Below are 20,626 nucleotides of genomic sequence, written 5' to 3'. Positions count from 1 at the left end.
GGCCTGGCCGGCGGGGCCAGAGGGGCCGCGCGGCGCTGGGCCGGCGGGCAGAGCCGTGGGAGTTGGGGTTTGGGGCGGCGCGGGCTCCTGTGCACGCCCAGCTCGCTCCCAGGCCGTGGCAGCCCGGGAGGTGTGGAAACCGCCTGCCCCGCGGGCACCCACGGAGCAAGGAAGGCGGGGGACGGCCTTGTCCCTCCCACTTTTGGGGCTCCCAGGCCAGTTCGCCGCCCGCACAGCCCTCGGGAACTTGTTAACAGAAAAGCTTGGCAGAAAAACAAATGCCAACGTTTTGGAAGAACTGAGAGTCACGTCGTTAGGCGCTGAGGCTTTATTTTCCTTCCCCGCCCCCTGCCCAGCGTCAGCCCGACTTGGCCAAAGAAGGATGTGTCACCAGCTCGGGGCCTCGGGCGGAATCCCCGGCCTGGCTGAAAGCTGGAGTACCTGAAACAAAGGTAAACGGAGACCGGGCACACCCCGGCCCTGCCGTGCGGCCGCCCTCGGACCGCCTTGGTGGGTCTCTCCCGCGCCGACCCTGGCCGCCGCCTCGGAGGGGCTTTCTCCCGGGGGACCTCTCAATGGAAACCAGCTGGCAGGGCTTGGAGTTGATGTATCTGAACTCTGTTGTGCTTAGATTATTACCAATCCTCCAACTCTGGTAAAGCTTAAGGAAATTTTACCCAGTTGTAGGGTTCAGCAAATGTAAGGGAGGATAAATTGCTGTTTGTAAATTATAATGTATTTTCTTATTCGGAAATGGTCTGAAAACACGAAATAAAAATTCTTAACACGTAAGCAAAACAGAGTGATTTGTAGTGCCTTCCAAAATCTGAAGAGGTGTTCCTTCTCAGATCATTTAGGTACAAAGCATCCCCCCAAACCTTTGGTGCGAGGCATTTTTCTTTGTTCTTTAAAATTAGTCTCAGGCCTCAGTTTCTTGTAAACAGAGCACCCAGTGCTGACACCCTAGGAATTGCCATACTAGGTCAGGGCATGTGCATCCTGCTCAGGAGGCAGCAGGCTTGTGTTGTAGTAAAATACTGTTTTCTTTCTTGGTGATACCGTTAAAATTATCTCAGTTTCATTCCTATCAGAAATATCCATGACTTTTAGTGAAAGCCTTTTAAGAATCTGTAGACCCCTCCTAATTTATACATAAATCTGTTCACATTTATTGCATCCAAATGGCTCTCCTATCCTCTCTGACAGAAAAACTTGAGATGCTGTGGGGAAAACTTGGATCTCTTATAAATCTGGGAGCTCAGAAATTGAGGACAGGGGAAACAAAGTAAAGGGTTTTTTTAAAATAGAAAGCTTTGAAGAAGTCTTTATCAGGACCAACTTGGCTGTTGAGTAAAAAATAGTTGTATCCACTAACAACCTGAAAATTAAAGATTTATTTGTATTCTTAAGTATTTGCATATTTTAAAATGTGGTTAACATTTTGGACAGTGAAGGAGTTATCTGACTTAATTAATTTTACCTTAATGTTTAGTTGAAACCCTCTGCCCTAAGAGAATGAAAATTTTGTTTTAGCAAGAAGGGAATAAAGGAGATGAGTAATCTTGGAGTATGGAGTGCTTGAGGGGGGCACTTGTTCAGACTGTAACTTTTCCTTCAAGCTCTTCATAGGCTCATTACCTTTGGCAAACATAGTCTCCACTGATTTAGCCCCTGTCACCTTTCAGTACACAGCTAAAGCTTTGCTTAACATCTTCTCCGCCCCAAAACCCCACCACCTGGAGTAGAGGTGATCACCCTTTTGGGTATTAACCATTCTTTAAGTTAGGGGGTTTTCATCCATGGTACTGTTGACATTTTGGACCAGGTAATTCTTTGGTGTAGAGGGCTATCCTGGTCATTATAGGATGTTTAGCAGCATTCCTGACCTCTACTGAATAGATACCAGTAGTACCTCCCCCCCCACACACTTATAACAAATAGTCACACAACCTACACAGTTGTGACAATCAAAAATGCCTCCAGATATTGCCAGATGTCCTCCGAGAGAGCCAAAATCACCCCCAGTTGGGAACCACTGTCCTAAATAGACTGTTGCCTTAACACCAGTGACCCTGCACCGTCTTAATTTGCTTATGTGTTGATTTTCTCTGAGATCCTAAGCTTGAGGGCAGAGCAGTCATTCATTTATTTGCCAAATATCTGAGGAAGGGCATACTTTGCCAGCCCGATGCTAGTTTAGGAATATAGTGGTAAAAGCTGCTGGTGTGGTCTTTGCACTCCTGGACATTATAGTCTAAAGAGAGTGACAGATGCACACATGTATAATGATACAGATACCTCATTACAATTCTGATAAATTCTGGCAGAAGTACAGGGTACTCTGAGTACATAAAACAAGGGTTCTGACCTAGTTTGGGAACTAGGAAAAGTTTCCTTGGGAAATAACCTTTAAGGTGAGGTGGACATTGAAGGATAAATAGAAATTATGAAGTGAAGCATAGGAGGACAATATTTCAGGCAGAAGGCATAGGACCTTTTCTGGGAACTCAGAGGCCAATGTGGCTGGAACATGGAGAGTGATAGGGGCAGGATGATACAAAATGAGTTTGGAAAAGTTGGTATAGGCTTTCTTTGAGCAGCAGTTCTCAGTCCAGCCTATTTATCAGAATCACAAGAGGAACTTAAAACAGTACCCTGGCCCATGAAATTAGAATGTCTGCAATGGATCCTACTTCCTTCTACAGTTGTCTTTTTCCCCACACTTTCCAAAGGGATAACCACTAGTACTAGTTTTATATATCGTTCTAGACGTTTTTTGTTGGCATTCAAGCAAGTGCATATTCTTAGTTCCTCCTGTGGTTTACACAAATGGTAGCATACTGTACACACTATTCTTTTTTTTTAAGATTTTATTTATTTGAGAGAGAGAGCACACATGAGCAGGGGGGAGAGGGAGAAACAGGCTCCCCACTGAGCAGGGAGCCCAATGTGGGGCTTGATCCCAGGACCCTGGGATCATGACCTGAGCCAAAGGCAGACGCTTAATTGACTGAGCCACTCAGGTGCCCCTGTATACATTGTTCTTGTTTGCAACAATGTCTTGGAAATCTTTCCATTTCAATATATAGTTTCCTTATTCTTTTGAATGACTGTATAGTATTCCATTATATGGATATACTACAGATTATTTAACCATTCCTTTATTGGTGGACCTTTAAATTATTTCTAATAATTTACTATAAGGAATAGTACAGGCATATGCCAGTTCATGTGTATGAATATATCTGTAGGATAAATTCCTAGAAATGGAATTATTGGGTCAAATATATACATGTACACATAAATATTGGTGTGTAAAAAGATCAGTATGGTTATAATGGAGAGAATAGTTTGGAATGAAATGAGTGCTTGTGGGAAACAACTGATGCTAATTAAGGTTACTATGTGCTGTAGAATGCATTTTGTACCCCCCACAATTGAATTTTAAAGCCCTTACCCCATGTGACTAAATTTGGAGGTAGAATCTTTGTTGGTAATTAGGGTTAAACAGGGTCAAAAGGCTGGGGCCCCAACTCAGTAGAATTTGTGGCCTTATAAGTAGAGGAGGTTGGAAAGGCCATCTGAACACAGTGAAAAGGTGGCTATCTGCAAGCCAGGAAGAGAAACTGACCTTGCCATACCTTGATCTGGGACTTCTGCCCTCCAAAACTGTGAGAAAATACATTTCTGTTGTTTAACCAATCCAGGCTATGGTTTTTTATTATGGCAGCCTGAGCTGACTAATACACAGTGGAGAGGTAGAAGAGAAAAAAAAAGGTGGTAGCTGGGATCACAGTGGTAGCAGAGGAGATGGAGACAGATACAGGAGATTTATATTTAAGAGGCATAATTGATGGGAGTTAATGATTGAGGGAAAAATAATGACTCCCAGGCTTGCCCAACCAGGTGAGTGGTGGGGCTGTTATCTGAGGTAGAGAACACTAGAAGGATAAATAGTTTAGAGGTGGGTTTAAGTCATAGTTCACTTTGGGACCGGTGAGACTTCTGAGTGGAAATTGCACATAAGCTTTTGATAATTCAAATCCATAGCCCAGAGGAGTGGGCTGAACTGGGGACACATATTTAGGTGTGAGTTGAAGGGTGTGGATGGAATTACCCAGGGCAGAGGTTGGAAATCTGTAGCCCACAGCTGAATGTGGCTTATAGATGTGTTTGTTTTTCCCATGGAGTGTTTTTTTGTTGTTTAGTTTTGAGTTGGAAATGATTTAAAATCTGAAGATTTCTCATGAAAATCTAGATTTGGGGCTTTTCTTTAGATGTGAGAAGATGTAGCACTACTGAGCTGGCTTTCCTGTATGGTAACAATTGATTGGAGCTAAGTCACCACTGATCCCAGCTGCTTTCTAGTTCACCAGAGAGTCCACCACTCCCTAAAACTTATGCCTGGCCTGCTTTGTTTATTTATGTCTCTGACCCTGCAGGCATTTAAGTGTGTAATCCTTGCTTTAGGAAGAGAGTATAGAACAGTGATTCTCATCTTGGCTACACACTGAAAATATTGGATAATTTAAAAATACTGTTGCTAATACCCACATCAGAAATTTCTATTTGTGTTTGCTTGGTCTAAATTGCAGTCTGGGACTTTTTAAAAACTCAGGTGATTCCACTGAGCAGTGGAAGTTGAGACCATTGACAGATTGAGGAGAGCTCAGGCCGTTTCAAAGTTGAGTAAAGGAGGGTAGCTGTAGGATAAGGGATGAGAAGTGGCCAGAGAAGTACAGTGGAGTGGAATTTTTCTTGCAGGTAAGGCATGCAAACTTAACCCAATACACTTGAAGATGTTTTTAATTAGATGAGAGAGAACAGAGTTTATTTTGCTTGGATATTTACTGTTTGTTTTGCATATACCTGTATATGTATATGCTGTTCATTACTGCCTAGAGTTATGTATACAAAAAACAGCTATGCTTTATTTAATGGGCCATTTAAAGATTCAAGAGTAATTTAAACTATGCTTGATTTTTGTCTTAGGTGTTTACTTTAGAATCTAATTCCAGTTTAAGTTGTGTCATAAAAGGTGTATTTTAAAAAGAGAAGAGTTATCAAGTAAAGATGTAGATCGAAAATGATCAGTTGAATTTAGCAAGATGGAGTCTTCGACGTCAGCAAAACCATTTTAGTTTGAAAGAGGCAGAAACCGGATTGAAGTGGGTAGAAAGTAAGGAAATGGAAAGGGTAAATGTTGGGGAAATCCTTTAATTTTCCTGTAGAAGGGGAGTGATGAGGAAAGGTCAGGTGTCTTATATGTATGGTAGATGCAGTCTGTGTTGGTTACCCAAATGTTTCTAATCTTGAGGGAGGTAACTCAGTGGTGCCTGATTACCTTTCTCTCCCATTTCAGAGGGGTCTTGCTTGTATTTGTTTTGGAGACTTTGTGCTTTCCACTGAGAAAATATTTTGCCAGGACCTTTGAGGCTCAGATGTTAATGATTAGGCCTTTAGTCTCTTTCATATCTGAAAAGCCATAGGGCTCCTAAGGCCAGCAGGGCTCCAGTGACCCTGACATCATTCTCCCATTGAATTGATGATGAACAAAGATCAGATTGTTGTCATGTTGAAAATGGAATACTTGTCTATGTCAGGGAATATGTATCTAGCTTTCAGATTCCCAGGAGCAGTTTTTGCAGCTATATTTTTTCCATTTAACTTGATATTATAGCTGGTTTTCTAGTTGCATATGTGTTAAAATTTCTCATGTTTTGAAATCTTTATCATTGGTGCTGAATAAAGGGTATGGATAGAAGTTGGAGGAGACCCTCATTGAACTCAAAGAAAAGAGAACATTGAACAACCTGGTTTCCAAAATGTTGTGTGAATGATGGAATGCAGTTACCTTGAAGACCTTGGATTACAGTGGCTGTCCAGAGTGGGATGTCATGCACATGGCCTCTACTGATCTGTCTCTTCTCCATCTCTGCCTCATTAGCAACCTTAACCTGGCATAGGAAGTTTAAAGAGTTGTGATCTATAGCAGAACAGAAACCGTAGGGGTTGGAAAATGCCAAGGATTTATTACTGAGGAATGGAGTTTGTTAGTTGAAGGCATAAGCCCCATTGCTATACTCTTTTTGCAAAGAGAGTGTCATCCTGTGAGGGATTAGCCTTTATAGCTGCTATTAGTTCCTCTGTTAGGTGGATGATGGTTAACTTCTATATAAAGGATGCCTTTATGACATAAGTAGCAGCCCTTGGTCTGCAAAGGTTTTTACTGGGAGTCTATGATAAGAAAATATTCTGTTTAGAAACTTTTATGTGCTTGGGCAATTGTAGGAATTCCACCATCATAAATAAAGTTAGGTACTGTACCTGGATGGTGGTAGATAGAGGGAAAAGTTCATTGCCAAGTTGGGCCAGAGCTGCTTTGGTTTGCAGAGGAAATAAGATGCTTGAGTGGGCAGAAGACTTGCAGTCAGTTCTTGGGTGCCAAGTCTTGATCTGTCAAATGTCAGCTGTGTGATTTTTATGTATGATTTTTATTTTTTATTGAGTTAAAGCTCACATAACATTAAATTAATCAGTTTAACCATTTTAAAGTATACAATTCAGGATTCTCAAAACATTCACAGTGTTGTGCAACCATCACCATTAATTGCAGAATATTTTTGTCACCCCAAAAGGAAACCCTGTACGCATTAAACAGTCACTCCCCATTCTTCTCTCCCCCTATTCCCTGAAAACCACCAGTGGCTTCTGTCTCTATGGAGTTGCCTATTCTGGACATTTCATATAAGTGGAATCACACAAATGTGACTTATTGTGACTGGCTTTTTTATAATTTTGTACGAGGTTCATTCATGTAGCATGTGTTCCTTTCTTTGAAAAATAATCACTCCTTTCTTTGATTGAATAATAATTCAATTATATGGATATACTATATTTTGTTTATCCATTCATCAGATGATAAATATTTGAGTTGTTTATTCCTTTTGGCTATTGTAAATAGTACTACTAAGAGCATTCATGTATAATTCTTTGCATGAATACCTGTTTCAGTTCTTTTGTGTACATACATAGGAGTGGAATTGCTGGGTCATAGGTAATTCTATGTTTAACTTTTTGAGAAACCACCAAACTGTTTTCCGTTGCATCTGCACTATTGTACATTTCCACTAGCAATGTTCGCAAGTTCTGGTTTCTCAACATCCTTATCAATACTTGTTATTTTCTGTTTGTTGTTTTTTAAAGAGTGAGAGAATGAGAGCAAGAGAGGGGAGGACAGGGAGAGGGAGAGGGAAAATCTTAACAGGCTCCATGTCCAGTGCCGAGCCTGATGCGGGTTTCGATCTCACAACCCCTGAGATCATGACCCAGGCAGAAATCGAGTCAGACAGTGCACCGACACTTTACCCAGGTGCCCCACTGGTTGTTTTTTTTTTTTTAAGTTTATATTTTAATTCCAGTTAGTAAACATACAGTGTTATATTAGTTTCAGATGTACAATATAGTGATTCAGCAGTTCTATTCATTACTCAGTGCTCATCACAAGTACACTCCTTAATCCCCATCACCTATTTAACCCAAACCCCCTCCCCCGCCACCCTCTGTGGGTATTTTTGGTTATAGCTATCCTAGTGGGTGAAGTAATATCTCATGATTTTGATTTGTATTTTCTTAATGACTAATGAATGATGTTGAGCATCTTTTCATGTCCTTTTTGATCATCTGTGTATCTTCTTTGGACAAGTCCTTTGTCCATTTTTTAATTGGATTGCTTGCCTTTTTGTTAAGTAATTGTTAAGGGTTCTTTATATATTCTGGATACTAGACCCTTGTCAGGTATATTATTTGCAAATATTTTCTCCCATACTGTAGCNAACCACATGCTAATCGCCACACATATGGGTCTCGTTTCCCTCAGAGCTTGCCCAAGTAAGCCCCCAAAGCCACCTTGCTTGTCACCCTCTGCTCTTTCCTGCCGCCCCCAACCCCGGCTCACACACAAATAATATACCCTTGTCAGGTATATTATTTGCAAATATTTTCTCCCATACTGTAGTCTGCTTTTTCACTTTCTTGATAGTGTCTGTTGCACATAGGCTCTTAATTCTGATGAAGTCGAATTTCTATTCTTTTGTTGCTTATACTTTTGATATCCTATCTAAGAATCCATTGCCAAATCCAAGGTCGTGTCAGTTTACCCCTGTGTTCTCTTCTAAGAGTCTATAGTTTTAGTTCTTACTTTTAGTTCTTTGATCAATTTTGAGTTAATTTTTATATGTAACGTAGGGTCCAACTCCATTCTTTTGCATGTGGATATCCAGTTGTTCCAGCACCATTTGTTGAAAGAGATGTGTGTGTTCCTTTTTTTTTTTTTTTTTTTTTTTTTTTTTTTTTTTTTTTTTTTTAGATTTTATTTATTTATTTGACAGAGACAGAGAGGGAACACAAGCAAGGGGAGTGGGAAAGGGAGAAGCAGGCTCCCCGCTGAGCCGGGAGCGTGACGTGGAGCTCAGTCCAGGACCCTGGGATCATGACCTGAGCCGAAGGCAGATGCTTAAGGACTGAGCCGNATTTTTTTTTTTTTTTTTTTTTTTTTTTTTTTTTTTTTTTTTAGATTTTATTTATTTATTTGACAGAGACAGAGAGGGAACACAAGCAGGGGGAGTGGGAAAGGGAGAAGCAGGCTCCCCGCTGAGCCGGGAGCCTGACGTGGAGCTCAGTCCAGGACCCTGGGATTATGACCTGAGCCGAAGGCAGATGCTTAAGGACTGAGCCANTGTCTCAGTCTTCTTGCTAGTTCCTCATCATCTTCCTGATCACTAAATGTTGGGATGCTGCTTACACCTCAAATCTCTGTTCTTCCTTATCAACACTATTTCCTTGCATTTCATCCTGTCTCATGACTTTAAATACCATCTATTGACCAACAACCACATACCACTGACTACCAGATTTTATCTCCAAGTTAGACCTCTCCTCTGAATCTCATACTCTGATATCAGAGTGCCTGCTTGACATCTCCATTTGGATATCTAATAGACATCTCAAAACTGAATTCATTTTCCCTTCCAAAACCTACCCTTCTTGTAGTCTGTCCCATCTCAGTAAATAGCAGCTCCCTTCTTTTAGTAGCCCAGGCCAAAAACCTTGGAGTCATCCTTGACTGTCATCTTTCTTCCCACATTCAGTCTGTCAGCAAACCCTGTTGGCTCTACGTCCACAATGTATCTAGAATTGGTCATAATGCCACTCTCTCTCCAGTTTCCACCTTCTCCAAACTGCCATCATATCTCTCCTGAGTAATTGTCATAGCCTAATTCTTTTTTCCTTGCTTTTGTCCTTGCTCTTCTATAGCCTGTTCTCAATGCAGCAGCTAGAGGGACCCTATTAAAAGTCAGTTCTCAAAAAAAAAAAAAAAAGAAAAGAAAAAGTCAGTTCTTAGCTCAGAGGCTTTATGCTTACCTACATAATCTAAACCCCCACTTACCTCTCTGACCTCAACTTCTGCAATAAACTAGCTATGTTCCTGCCCTAGGGCCTTTGCTTCCCCCAATATCTACAAAGCCTGATCCCTCACTTCCCTCAGGTCTTCTCTAAAGTTCATTTTCTCAAGGACTCCCTATCTCATTTCCTTTCAAACCCTGCTTCCCAGGGCTCTTAGTAGTCTGGGTGCTCCTGCTACCCCACCGCCTGAGACTGAGTGCTAAAGCTATCCCTCTCCCCGCTGTTTATCTTTAAGCTTATATTTGAACAGAATCCCTTCAGTTAAAAGAAAGCAGTTTGAAACTGCTTATCTACGAGGTTAGAAATAAAAAGCAGAGATTAGCATTTGTGAATGAAGATGTCATTAAGGACTTAGAAATCATAGCAAGGGCACACTTATCCTTTCCATTTTGTGGATCATAGGCATAGTCCCTATTTTACAGTCTTGGGGGTGGAGCCCTATAATACTGCTGCTGTGAGTACTGATGAACACAATGCTCCTATTAGTGTCAAGCCTTCTCTCAAGCACTGAGGCTCAGGTGTCAGCCTTTGTCTTCCTTCAACATGATGTCTTGGTATTCTGGCAGTTGGTTTGGGACCCCTTCCCTATGGTAGGCCCTGCTCAGTGAGCGGAGGATGTTCATTTGGTGCTGGTAACAGTATTGAGATCCATGTATTAAAGGCAGTTAAGAGTTATGTACAATAGACAGAGTGTTGATTTTATTGTGAGATGCTCCAGACTAGAAAGAAAAGGGCAAACAGATCACATCCAGTGATAGTTTCCCTAGATAACAAGTTTGGAGGTTTTATCTGGCTCATTGTTTCTCTGCCTATCTACAAACCTNGGGGAGTGGGAAAGGGAGAAGCAGGCTCCCCGCTGAGCCGGGAGCCTGACGTGGAGCTCAGTCCAGGACCCTGGGATTATGACCTGAGCCGAAGGCAGATGCTTAAGGACTGAGCCACCCAGGTGCCCTGAGATGTGTGTTCTTATGCAAGTCTCAGACCCCGTGTTTTCTCATTTGTGAAATGAAAGTGATAAGAATACTTGCCTCACAAAGTTGTAAGATTAAAAAGAGAAAATGTATGTTGAACTGTAAAAATGACTGAACAAATGATTATTGTTTTGCAACATATATGTACATATACATATATATATATTTCATTTGTATAAGGCCCCTCTAAGTGTCCTTCAGCAACCACCAGAAATCTTCCATCTAGTGCGTAATGAGTCATGACGTAGAGGATGGGGACCATGAGTACAAAGACCCCTGAGTACAAAGTCATACGTCCCTGATGCAGGAAGTAGGTGGAGAGATTGTACTTATCCAAAATTGAAAGTATATTTTCTTATAGAGCATGTGTTTGTCAAATTCTGTTGCTATTCCTCTCAAATTTAGGTGTTCTAGGTGTGTAAGGTATAGTTTTATTTTTTTTAGTCTTTAAAAAGTTTTCAGGCATCATAGGAAAATAAAGGCAGTTCTTTTTATTGGACCAAGAATCATTACATTTCACTGTATCAGCTTTCAAATGTCTAGAACTAAGACTTTTCCTGATTCAATGGTTAGTGACCTTGCTCAGTTCAATTGACAGATATTTCTTGAGTTACCCCTATGTGCCAGCCACTGTACTAAATACTGGTAATGCCTTAACATACAAGACCAAACTCTTGACCCTGCATCCCCTTCTAAATCTGTTCCTTTTTACAGTTGTCTAACTCACTGAGCCCAGTTCCTTTCTGCCAGTCCCTCTTTGAGTCCATGCTAATCAGGCCTTTACCTCCCCTCCCCAACCAAGACCTCCACATTGCTAATCCATCAAGTGATTCAGTTCTCAGTCTTTCTTTTACTTGACCTTTCAGCAGCATTTTACACAGTTGATTGTTCCTCTTTCTCTGAAATGCTTTTTTTACTTAGCTTTCAGAACACTGCTTTCTCTGGATTCCCCCCACCTTACTAGAGGATTCTGTCTCAGTCTTCTTGCTAGTTCCTCATCATCTTCCTGATCACTAAATGTTGGGATGCTGCTTACACCTCAAATCTCTGTTCTTCCTTATCAACACTATTTCCTTGCATTTCATCCTGTCTCATGACTTTAAATACCATCTATTGACCAACAACCACATACCACTGACTACCAGATTTTATCTCCAAGTTAGACCTCTCCTCTGAATCTCATACTCTGATATCAGAGTGCCTGCTTGACATCTCCATTTGGATATCTAATAGACATCTCAAAACTGAATTAATTTTCCCTTCCAAAACCTACCCTTCTTGTAGTCTGTCCCATCTCAGTAAATAGCAGCTCCCTTCTTTTAGTAGCCCAGGCCAAAAACCTTGGAGTCATCCTTGACTGTCATCTTTCTTCCCACATTCAGTCTGTCAGCAAACCCTGTTGGCTCTACGTCCACAATGTATCTAGAATTGGTCATAATGCCACTCTCTCTCCAGTTTCCACCTTCTCCAAACTGCCATCATATCTCTCCTGAGTAATTGTCATAGCCTAATTCTTTTTTCCTTGCTTTTGTCCTTGCTCTTCTATAGCCTGTTCTCAATGCAGCAGCTAGAGGGACCCTATTAAAAGTCAGTTCTCAAAAAAAAAAAAAAAAGAAAAGAAAAAGTCAGTTCTTAGCTCAGAGGCTTTATGCTTACCTACATAATCTAAACCCCCACTTACCTCTCTGACCTCAACTTCTGCAATAAACTAGCTATGTTCCTGCCCTAGGGCCTTTGCTTCCCCCAATATCTACAAAGCCTGATCCCTCACTTCCCTCAGGTCTTCTCTAAAGTTCATTTTCTCAAGGACTCCCTATCTCATTTCCTTTCAAACCCTGCTTCCCAGGGCTCTTAGTAGTCTGGGTGCTCCTGCTACCCCACCGCCTGAGACTGAGTGCTAAAGCTATCCCTCTCCCCGCTGTTTATCTTTAAGCTTATATTTGAACAGAATCCCTTCAGTTAAAAGAAAGCAGTTTGAAACTGCTTATCTACGAGGTTAGAAATAAAAAGCAGAGATTAGCATTTGTGAATGAAGATGTCATTAAGGACTTAGAAATCATAGCAAGGGCACACTTATCCTTTCCATTTTGTGGATCATAGGCATAGTCCCTATTTTACAGTCTTGGGGGTGGAGCCCTATAATACTGCTGCTGTGAGTACTGATGAACACAATGCTCCTATTAGTGTCAAGCCTTCTCTCAAGCACTGAGGCTCAGGTGTCAGCCTTTGTCTTCCTTCAACATGATGTCTTGGTATTCTGGCAGTTGGTTTGGGACCCCTTCCCTATGGTAGGCCCTGCTCAGTGAGCGGAGGATGCTCATTTGGTGCTGGTAGCAGTATTGAGATCCATGTATTAAAGGCAGTTAAGAGTTATGTACAATAGAGAGAGTGTTGATTTTATTGTGAGATGCTCCAGACTAGAAAGAAAAGGGCAAACAGATCACACCCAGTGATAGTTTCCCTAGATAACAAGTTTGGAGGTTTTATCTGGCTCATTGTTTCTCTGCCTATCTACAAACCTGCAGGCCTTCTTACCGGTTGTTGTTATTAAAGGCTGGAATGGCGCTTGTTTTGATTTGCTGTTTTAGAAGACAGTGCATTATTTCTAATGAATTTTTAACCAACAAGTATTATATAAATATATTCTCTTTGCCTTGGCCCTTTTCCTAGATGAGCTGATTTCCTAGATGACAAACAAGTAGATAAATAACGTAATTTCAGATAGTGGTAATGGTGCTATGAAGAAAACTAATGTCCCATAATAATGAACATTTGGGCTGTTTCCGATTTTTCCCTCTTTTAAACATTACTGTGATGAACATCCTTGTACTTACACAAATGTGTGATTTTTGTATTGCATAGATTCTGAAAGATGGAATTACTGGATCATATGATCATATAACCAAAATTTTAATAGATACTACCAACTGGTCCACAAAGTGTCTATACTAATATTATATATAATATAATTAAAAGTAGTAATGTGTTTTACTTTTTCAATAAATAAAATATTTTCTTTATTTTTTACTTAAACTAGTAATATTGAATACATTCTTTGTAAAAAAAAATTAACATAAGGCCAAAAATCCTCACGCCTTCTACCAATTTACAAATTTTCTCCTCTTTTAAAAGTTTTTAAAACTCATGTCTCCTTTAAAATAAATACCTCATGTGTCCTTGTTTTTGCTTTTATTTCCCTGTGATTGAATATCTTTTCTTGAGTTTTTGACCATTTGCATTTCTTTTTCTGTTTCTTTGGATTGCACAACAAAGAATGCTGGTTACCTCCTATGATCCATTCTTTCTTCATCTTTAGTAATGGGAACCCCAACTTTTAGCCAAGCCCATCCAGCCCATCTGGAAGACAACATAACCTGGCCTCCTTAGAGCCAAGTATAACCATGTGAGTTTTTGCTGATGATACATAAGCAGAAGTGTTTGATATAACTTTCTGAAATCTCCTTAAAGGGAGAAGGCACTCTCTTCTTCATTCCGTACCCATCTTGTATTGGAACACAGATACAATGACGGGAGCTCTAATAGCCATCCTAGAAAATGAGGACTGTCATTATAGCTCATTGAGCCAGAAAACCTGGGTCTCTTGGTGGAGCCGCTGCACCAACCCTCAATTTCTTTTGCATGAGTGAGAAATTTAACTTCTGTCTTGTTTAAGCATCTTTATTTTTGGTTTTTCTGTTATATGTGGCATAACAAATACTTGTCTTATTTATTTATAGGAGTTCTTTGTGCCCTAGATACTCTTTATACTCATATACTCTGTTATAAAAATGGTACATCTTCCTCCAGTCTGTTTAAGCCCTCTCCCTTTGTTTGTGATAGCTTTTAATTTCGATCTCAAGTTTACCTTTCTTTGCCTTTATTATAGCTTTTGATTTTATTGACTTTTTTTTTAAGGATTTTATTTATTTATTTGACAGAGACAGCCAGTGAGAGAGGGAACACAAGTAGGGGGAGTGGGAGAGGAAGAAGCAGGCTCACAGCACAGCGGGGACCTGATGCGGGGCTCGATCCCAGGACCCTGGGATCACGCCCTGAGTCAAAGGCAGACGCTTAATGACGGAGCCACCCAGGCGCCCCGCTCTTTTTTTTTTTTAACTAACTTTTAAATGGACATTTTTCCTGTCCTGAAAATCTAAACATAGAATCGTACATTTCCTTATACTTTTATACAAAATTTAGGTCTCTAATTCATCTGGAGTTTATTTTTATGTATAGTGTAAGGGAGGAATCTAGTTGGCTATTCATTTGGAATAATCTTTATAACAAGTGACATGTCAAATTATCACTTAATAAATTCTCATATATGCATAGATTGGTTTTAGAACTGTTTAATTTCACTGATCTTTGGTTCTTTGCCAATAATATACTTTTAGTTACTATAGCTTTATAATGTGATTTTTGGTGAGGCAAGATCTTCTTTCTTAGAAACTTTCTTTTTTAGAAACTAAATGTTAAATGGCCATATCACAATATTTGGAAAACGTAAGGTGAAGAGTGTAACAATACAATGAACATTTGTTACCCACTGCTCAGTTTAAGGGAAATAAATTGTTATTTCTTTGTTTTTATTCCCCCAAAGTTGTCTTGACTCTTGCACATTTCTGTGTGAAATTTTAGAGTTAGCTTATAAATTGACCTTAGAATTAATTTGTTTCACTGAAGATGGTAATAATTAATATTAACAATAATATTAATAAATAATAATAAAAGCAGTATTAAGAACTGCTTTTTGGAAATAATTATTTAAATGCTTTTCCCATTTATAAACAATAATTTGATGTGATGTGAACAGTGGTTAGGACATACTAGTTGAATGTGATTATGATCTCCAGTAGTTGTCAGTTTAGCATATGTGTTGGTGGCTTGTGACCATTATACTGTTTTTATTTTTTATTGAGATTTAATTGACGTATAACACCATATTAGTTTCAGGTGTACAACATAATGACTTGATATACGTATATATTGTGAAATGATCAACACAATGTCTAGTTAACATCCATTACCACATAGTTACAGTTTTTTTCTTGAGATAGAACTTTTAAGATTTAGTCTCATCAACTTTCAAATATACAATACGATATTATTAACTGTAGTCACCATGCTGTACATTACATCCCCAGGACTTATTTATTTTATGACTTGACATATGTACCTTTTGACTACTTTCACCCATTTTTCCCACCCCCTGCCCTCCACTTCTGTCAACCACCAGTCTGTTCTCCATATCTATGAGTTTGGGTGTTTGGCTTTTGTGAGTTTTTTTTAGATCTCACATAAGTGAGATCACACAGTGTTTGTCTTTCTCTAACTTATTTCGTTCAGCATAATTCCCTCATGGACCATCCATATTGTTGCAAATGGCAAAATTTCCATCTTTTTATGGTTGAATAATATTTTATTGTGTTTGTGTGTGCGTGTATGTGTGTACATACTACATTTTCTCTATTCATTTATCCACTGATGGATACACATACATAGGTTGTTTCCATGTCTTGGCTATTGTAAATAATGCTGCAGTGAACATGGGGATGTAGATATCTTTTTGAGTTAGTCTTTTTGTTTCCTTCAGATAAATATCCAGAAGTGGAATTGCTAGGTTATATGGTAGTTATATTTGTAAATTTTTGAAGAGCCTCCATACTTTTTTTTCACAGTGGCTGCACCGATTTACTTTCCCGCGAGCAGTGCACAAGGGTTCCCTCTCTCCACATCCTTGCCAACACTTGTTATATCTTGTCTTTTTATAATAACTGCTCTAACAGGTGTGAAGTGATAACTCATTGTGATTTTGACTTAAATTCTCCTGATGATTAGTGATGTTTAGCACCTTTTCATGTACTTGTTGGCCATCTCTATGTTGTCTTTGGAAAAATGTCTGTTCAGATCTTCTGCCCATTTTTTAATTGGATTGTTTGGGTTTTTTGCTATTGAGTTGTATAAGTTCTTTATATATTTTGGATGTTAGCCCATTATCAGATATATAATTTGCAAATATTTTCTCCTATTCACTAGGTTTCCCTTTCATTTTATTGATGGTTTCCTTTGCCATACAGTAAAAGTTTTTAGTTTGATGTAGTCCCACTTGTTTATTTTTGCTTTTATTGCCTTTGCTTTTGGTGTCAAATCTAAAAAATCTCACCAAAACCAATGTCATAGAGCTTGTTGCCTGTGTTTTATTCTAGGAGTTTTATGGTTTCAGGTTTTACATTCAATCTGCAATCCATTTTGAGTTGATTTTTGTGTATGGTGTAAGATATTGATCCAGTTTTATTCTTGTGCATTTGGTTATTCAGTTTTCCCAGCACTGTTTATTGAAGACTGTCCTTTCCCCCATTGTTTATTCTTGACTCCTTTGTCTTAATTAATTGACCATATATGGGTTTATTTCTGGGCTCTATTCTGTTCCATTAATTTATGTGTCTGTTTTTATTCTAATACTAGACTGTTTTGGTTACTGTAGCTTTGTAATATAGTTTGAAATCAGGGAATATGCCTCCTTATTTGTTCTTTTTGCTCAAGATTGCTTTGGCTATTCATAGTCTCTTGTGGTTCCATACAAATTTTGGAATTGTTTTTCTATTTCTATGAAAAATGGCATTGGAATTTTGATAGGGATTGTATTGCATCTGTAGATGGCTTTCAGTAATTATAAACATTTTGACAATATTAAGTCTTCCAGTACATGAACATAGAATATCTTTACATTTATTTGTGTCTTCAGTTTCTTTCATTGGTGTCTTACAGTTTACAGTGTACAGGTTTTTCACCTCCTTAGTTAAATTAATTCCTAGGTATTTTATTCTTTTTTGATGCAGTTGTAAATGGGATTGTTTTCTTAATTTCTGTTTTCTGATAGCTTATTATAAGTGTATAGAAACACAACGGAGTTTTGTATATTGATTTTTGTATCCTGCAACTTTATTGAGTTCATTTATTCTAACAGTTTTTCAGTGGAGTTTTTAGAGTTTTCTATATATGTGGTATAGCATTTGCAAATAGAGGCAATTTTAATTCTTCCTTTCTGATTTGGATGCTTTTCATAAAATTTCTTTTTCTGGGGTACCTGGGTGGCTCAGTTGTTAAGCATCTGCCGTTGACTCAGGTCATGATCCTGGGGACCTGGGATCAAGCCCCGCATTGGGCTCCTTGCTTACAGGGGAGTCTGCTTCTCCCTCTCCCTGTGCCCCTCCATCCCAGTCATGCTCTCTCTTGCTATCTCTCTCTCTCTCTCTCAAATAAATAAATAAAATCTTTAAAAATTTTTCTTTTTCTTGCCTAATTGCCCTAATNGTCTGCTTCTCCCTCTCCCTGTGCCCCTCCATCCCAGTCATGCTCTCTCTTGCTATCTCTCTCTCTCTCTCTTTCAAATAAATAAATAAAATCTTTAAAAATTTTTCTTTTTCTTGCCTAATTGCCCTAAGACTTTTTAATACTACGCTGAATAAAAGTGGTGAGGTGCACATCCTTGTCTTCTTCCTATTCTTGTTGAGTACATGTTAGCTGTGGGCTTGCTGTACATGGGCTTTCTTTTGTTAAGGTACATTCTCTCTACATCCACTTTGAGAGTTTTTATCATGAATGGATGTTGTATTTTGTCAAATGCTTTTCATGCATCTAATGAGATGGTTATAAGATTTTTATCCTTTATTTTGTTAATATAGTATATTGCATTGATTTATGGATGTTGAACCATCCTTGCATCCTTGGAAAAGATCCCACTTGATCATGGTATATGATCCTTTTGTTGTATTGTTGAATTTGGTTTGCTAATATTTTTGTTGAGGAGTTTTGCATCTGTGTTTATCAGGAATATTGGCCTATACTTTTCTTTTCTTGTGATTTCCTTGGCTAGTTTTGGTATCCAGATAATACTAGTCCTGTAAAATGAATTTGGAAGCATTTTCTCCTTTATTTATTTATTTTTTTGGAAGATTTTGAAGAGGACTATTACGCTGTTTTTAATTGTTGTTCTTAGTCACAAGTTTAATTTGTACTCATAATTGGCTATTGCTTAAAAGTGGAACATGTGTGAAACACATGTCAAAACATCATAAATTAGTGAGGAGCATGAAAAATAATAATTCTGAAGAACCATTTTCAAGATGTCCCTTATGGAATACATAAGCTGTATTCATCTGATCAAAATTTTTATAAAACATCAAGATGTCTCTAATACTAAACAAACTACATGATTAAAGGAAGCTGGGTAAAGGGTATAAAGGAATTCTCTGTTTTATCTTTGCAGTTCTTCTGGAAATTATAAATATTTCAAAATTAAAGGGTTTTTTGAAAAAAATTTTATAGCCCCTCTCTTTCTCCCTCTACCCCTCCCCCTTCACCTTCCCCCCAACCCTGTCTCTGTTCCTGTTCTCTCTCGCTCTCTCAAATAAATAAAAACTTTTAAAAAATTATTATAAATTTAGAAATGTTAGCCAGGCATGCCTTATATTTAAAGTTATACATGTTTTCATACATGCATATAATTGGCATTTGCTATTTTCTGTTCTTAAGGTCACTCTAGAGAAATTAATTTCAGATTGGTTTGATAAATATAAATAGCAAGGTAAGGATATGCTATTGAATCTCATGAAATATAGAAGGGGCCTAATCAAATTAAGATGGATTGTCAATTGAAAGACTCCATTTTGTATTAAATAAGGAAGAGGTTTGCTTTAAAAATTTTCAACTTACTGTACGATGGTATTGTAGACAGCTGGATGTTTATTTTATTATGATTGATCATCCTCTGTTTAGGTATTTAAAATTCTAAAAAGGAAAAATTTAAACACTTGAAAATATGACAAAGAAAAAATATTCTATCCAATTTGGCTTTTCATTTATTGGTAATAAAGATCTACAATGCACTGTTTGCTGAGAACTTCTCTCAAAGAGTGGCATGAAACCATTTCTTCTACTTTGACGTTCAAAAACTAAACCCCCAACTTATGGAAGAATCCCAGGTATCAGGTTTAATAAATCAGTTTGTTTATTTTGGATGCTATAATATAAATTAAATTTCAGCCTACATTTCAGCATACGTTTGGTGCTAAGTCCCCATCTTTTAATTTAATACATTTGGTTGGTTGGAAGTCCTTCTTTTAACTTCTTGATAATTTCATTGGACAACATATGATTATCTTAACAGGATAAAACAGTTCATCAGTGAGTAGAAGTCAAAATTTATCCTTAGATATTATCAATATAATTAAAGACTTGCTGTGTGAACTTTATAACAAATCTTTAGTAATATGTTTATCTAAGATAGAATGTTTTTACTTAAATTTGCTTTACCACGTGTCATATAAACTTTTTAATTGATTTTTTAAAATTACTAAGGAGGTTTGCAGTATTACTTTTTAAAGTTCATTAATCAAAAAATATTGGGAAGCACTGATCTCCACTGTAGACCTGATCACTGAAATTGTGCTGATTGATGTCAGATTGGGCCTGGATTCAGAATGGCCAGCCTGGAAAAGGGTGTAGAGGGACAGGGTGTATCATATGATGAGGCCCTTTAAATGAAGAACACAGCGTTGCTGCTGACTTTCAAGAGGGTAGTAATTTTCCCCTTTCAATCCATGTTGTTGCTTTGGTCTTAAGAGTGGGCAGATGGGTATGTGTATTGCTCAGCTGCCTTCCTTCATTATAATCAAAGATTAGAATGTTCAAAAGATTCTGAGCAGCTAAAAACCATGTTAAGTGTTCATTTACATATGATGGAGGTTTTTTTGGCTACAGATTTAATGAAGAGAGCGACCAAGTTATGGAAGGAAGTAAAGTATTATGAAAGCAAGAGCTGAAAGAAAAATAAATAAAGGATGAAGATGTATGCTTGCATGTCAGAGAAATTGGTTTTAAGGAATAAATATCCAGTTAAAGATATACAAGGAAAAGATTGTTTACAGTAAAAATACACAGGGAGTATTTCAGTTCACTCCAATTTTATTGAGTACAGCGAGCCATGATGGAAACGAAACATGCTTGTCTCTCTTCTCTCTGTATTATGTCTTCTCTACTTAACATCAGCTTCTCCTGCCATTTTGCTTATCATGGATGCCCCAAAACAGTGGCCTTAGTCATCAAACCTGTAGGACCTTTAAGACCTACAGCTCTTAGCCAATGACGGTGTTTCAGTGCTTCAGATGCAAGTCCCCAGGAGAGAAAAT

The 20,626-nt window shown here is 38.4% G+C and overlaps 1 protein-coding gene across 4 annotated transcripts in view; it reads left to right on the top strand.

Moving 5' to 3' along the window:
• The first annotated feature begins 10 nt into the window (after positions 1-10).
• Positions 11-20,626, top strand: part of PPP2R3A (protein phosphatase 2 regulatory subunit B''alpha) — a 227,112-nt gene continuing 206,496 nt past the window's right edge. For 2 of the 4 annotated variants that reach the window (XM_034661963.1, XM_019808837.2), the window contains exon 1: positions 11-452. The gene's annotated coding sequence lies outside the window, so the exon portion shown is untranslated. The remainder of the gene's footprint in view (positions 453-20,626) is intronic. The other 2 variants (XM_034661962.1, XM_034661961.1) reach the window with 1 other exon arrangement.

Source organism: Ailuropoda melanoleuca, chromosome 6, assembly GCF_002007445.2.
Source record: "Ailuropoda melanoleuca isolate Jingjing chromosome 6, ASM200744v2, whole genome shotgun sequence".
Lineage (NCBI taxonomy): Eukaryota > Metazoa > Chordata > Mammalia > Carnivora > Ursidae > Ailuropoda > Ailuropoda melanoleuca.
This window is presented reverse-complemented; position numbering and strand designations above follow the sequence as displayed.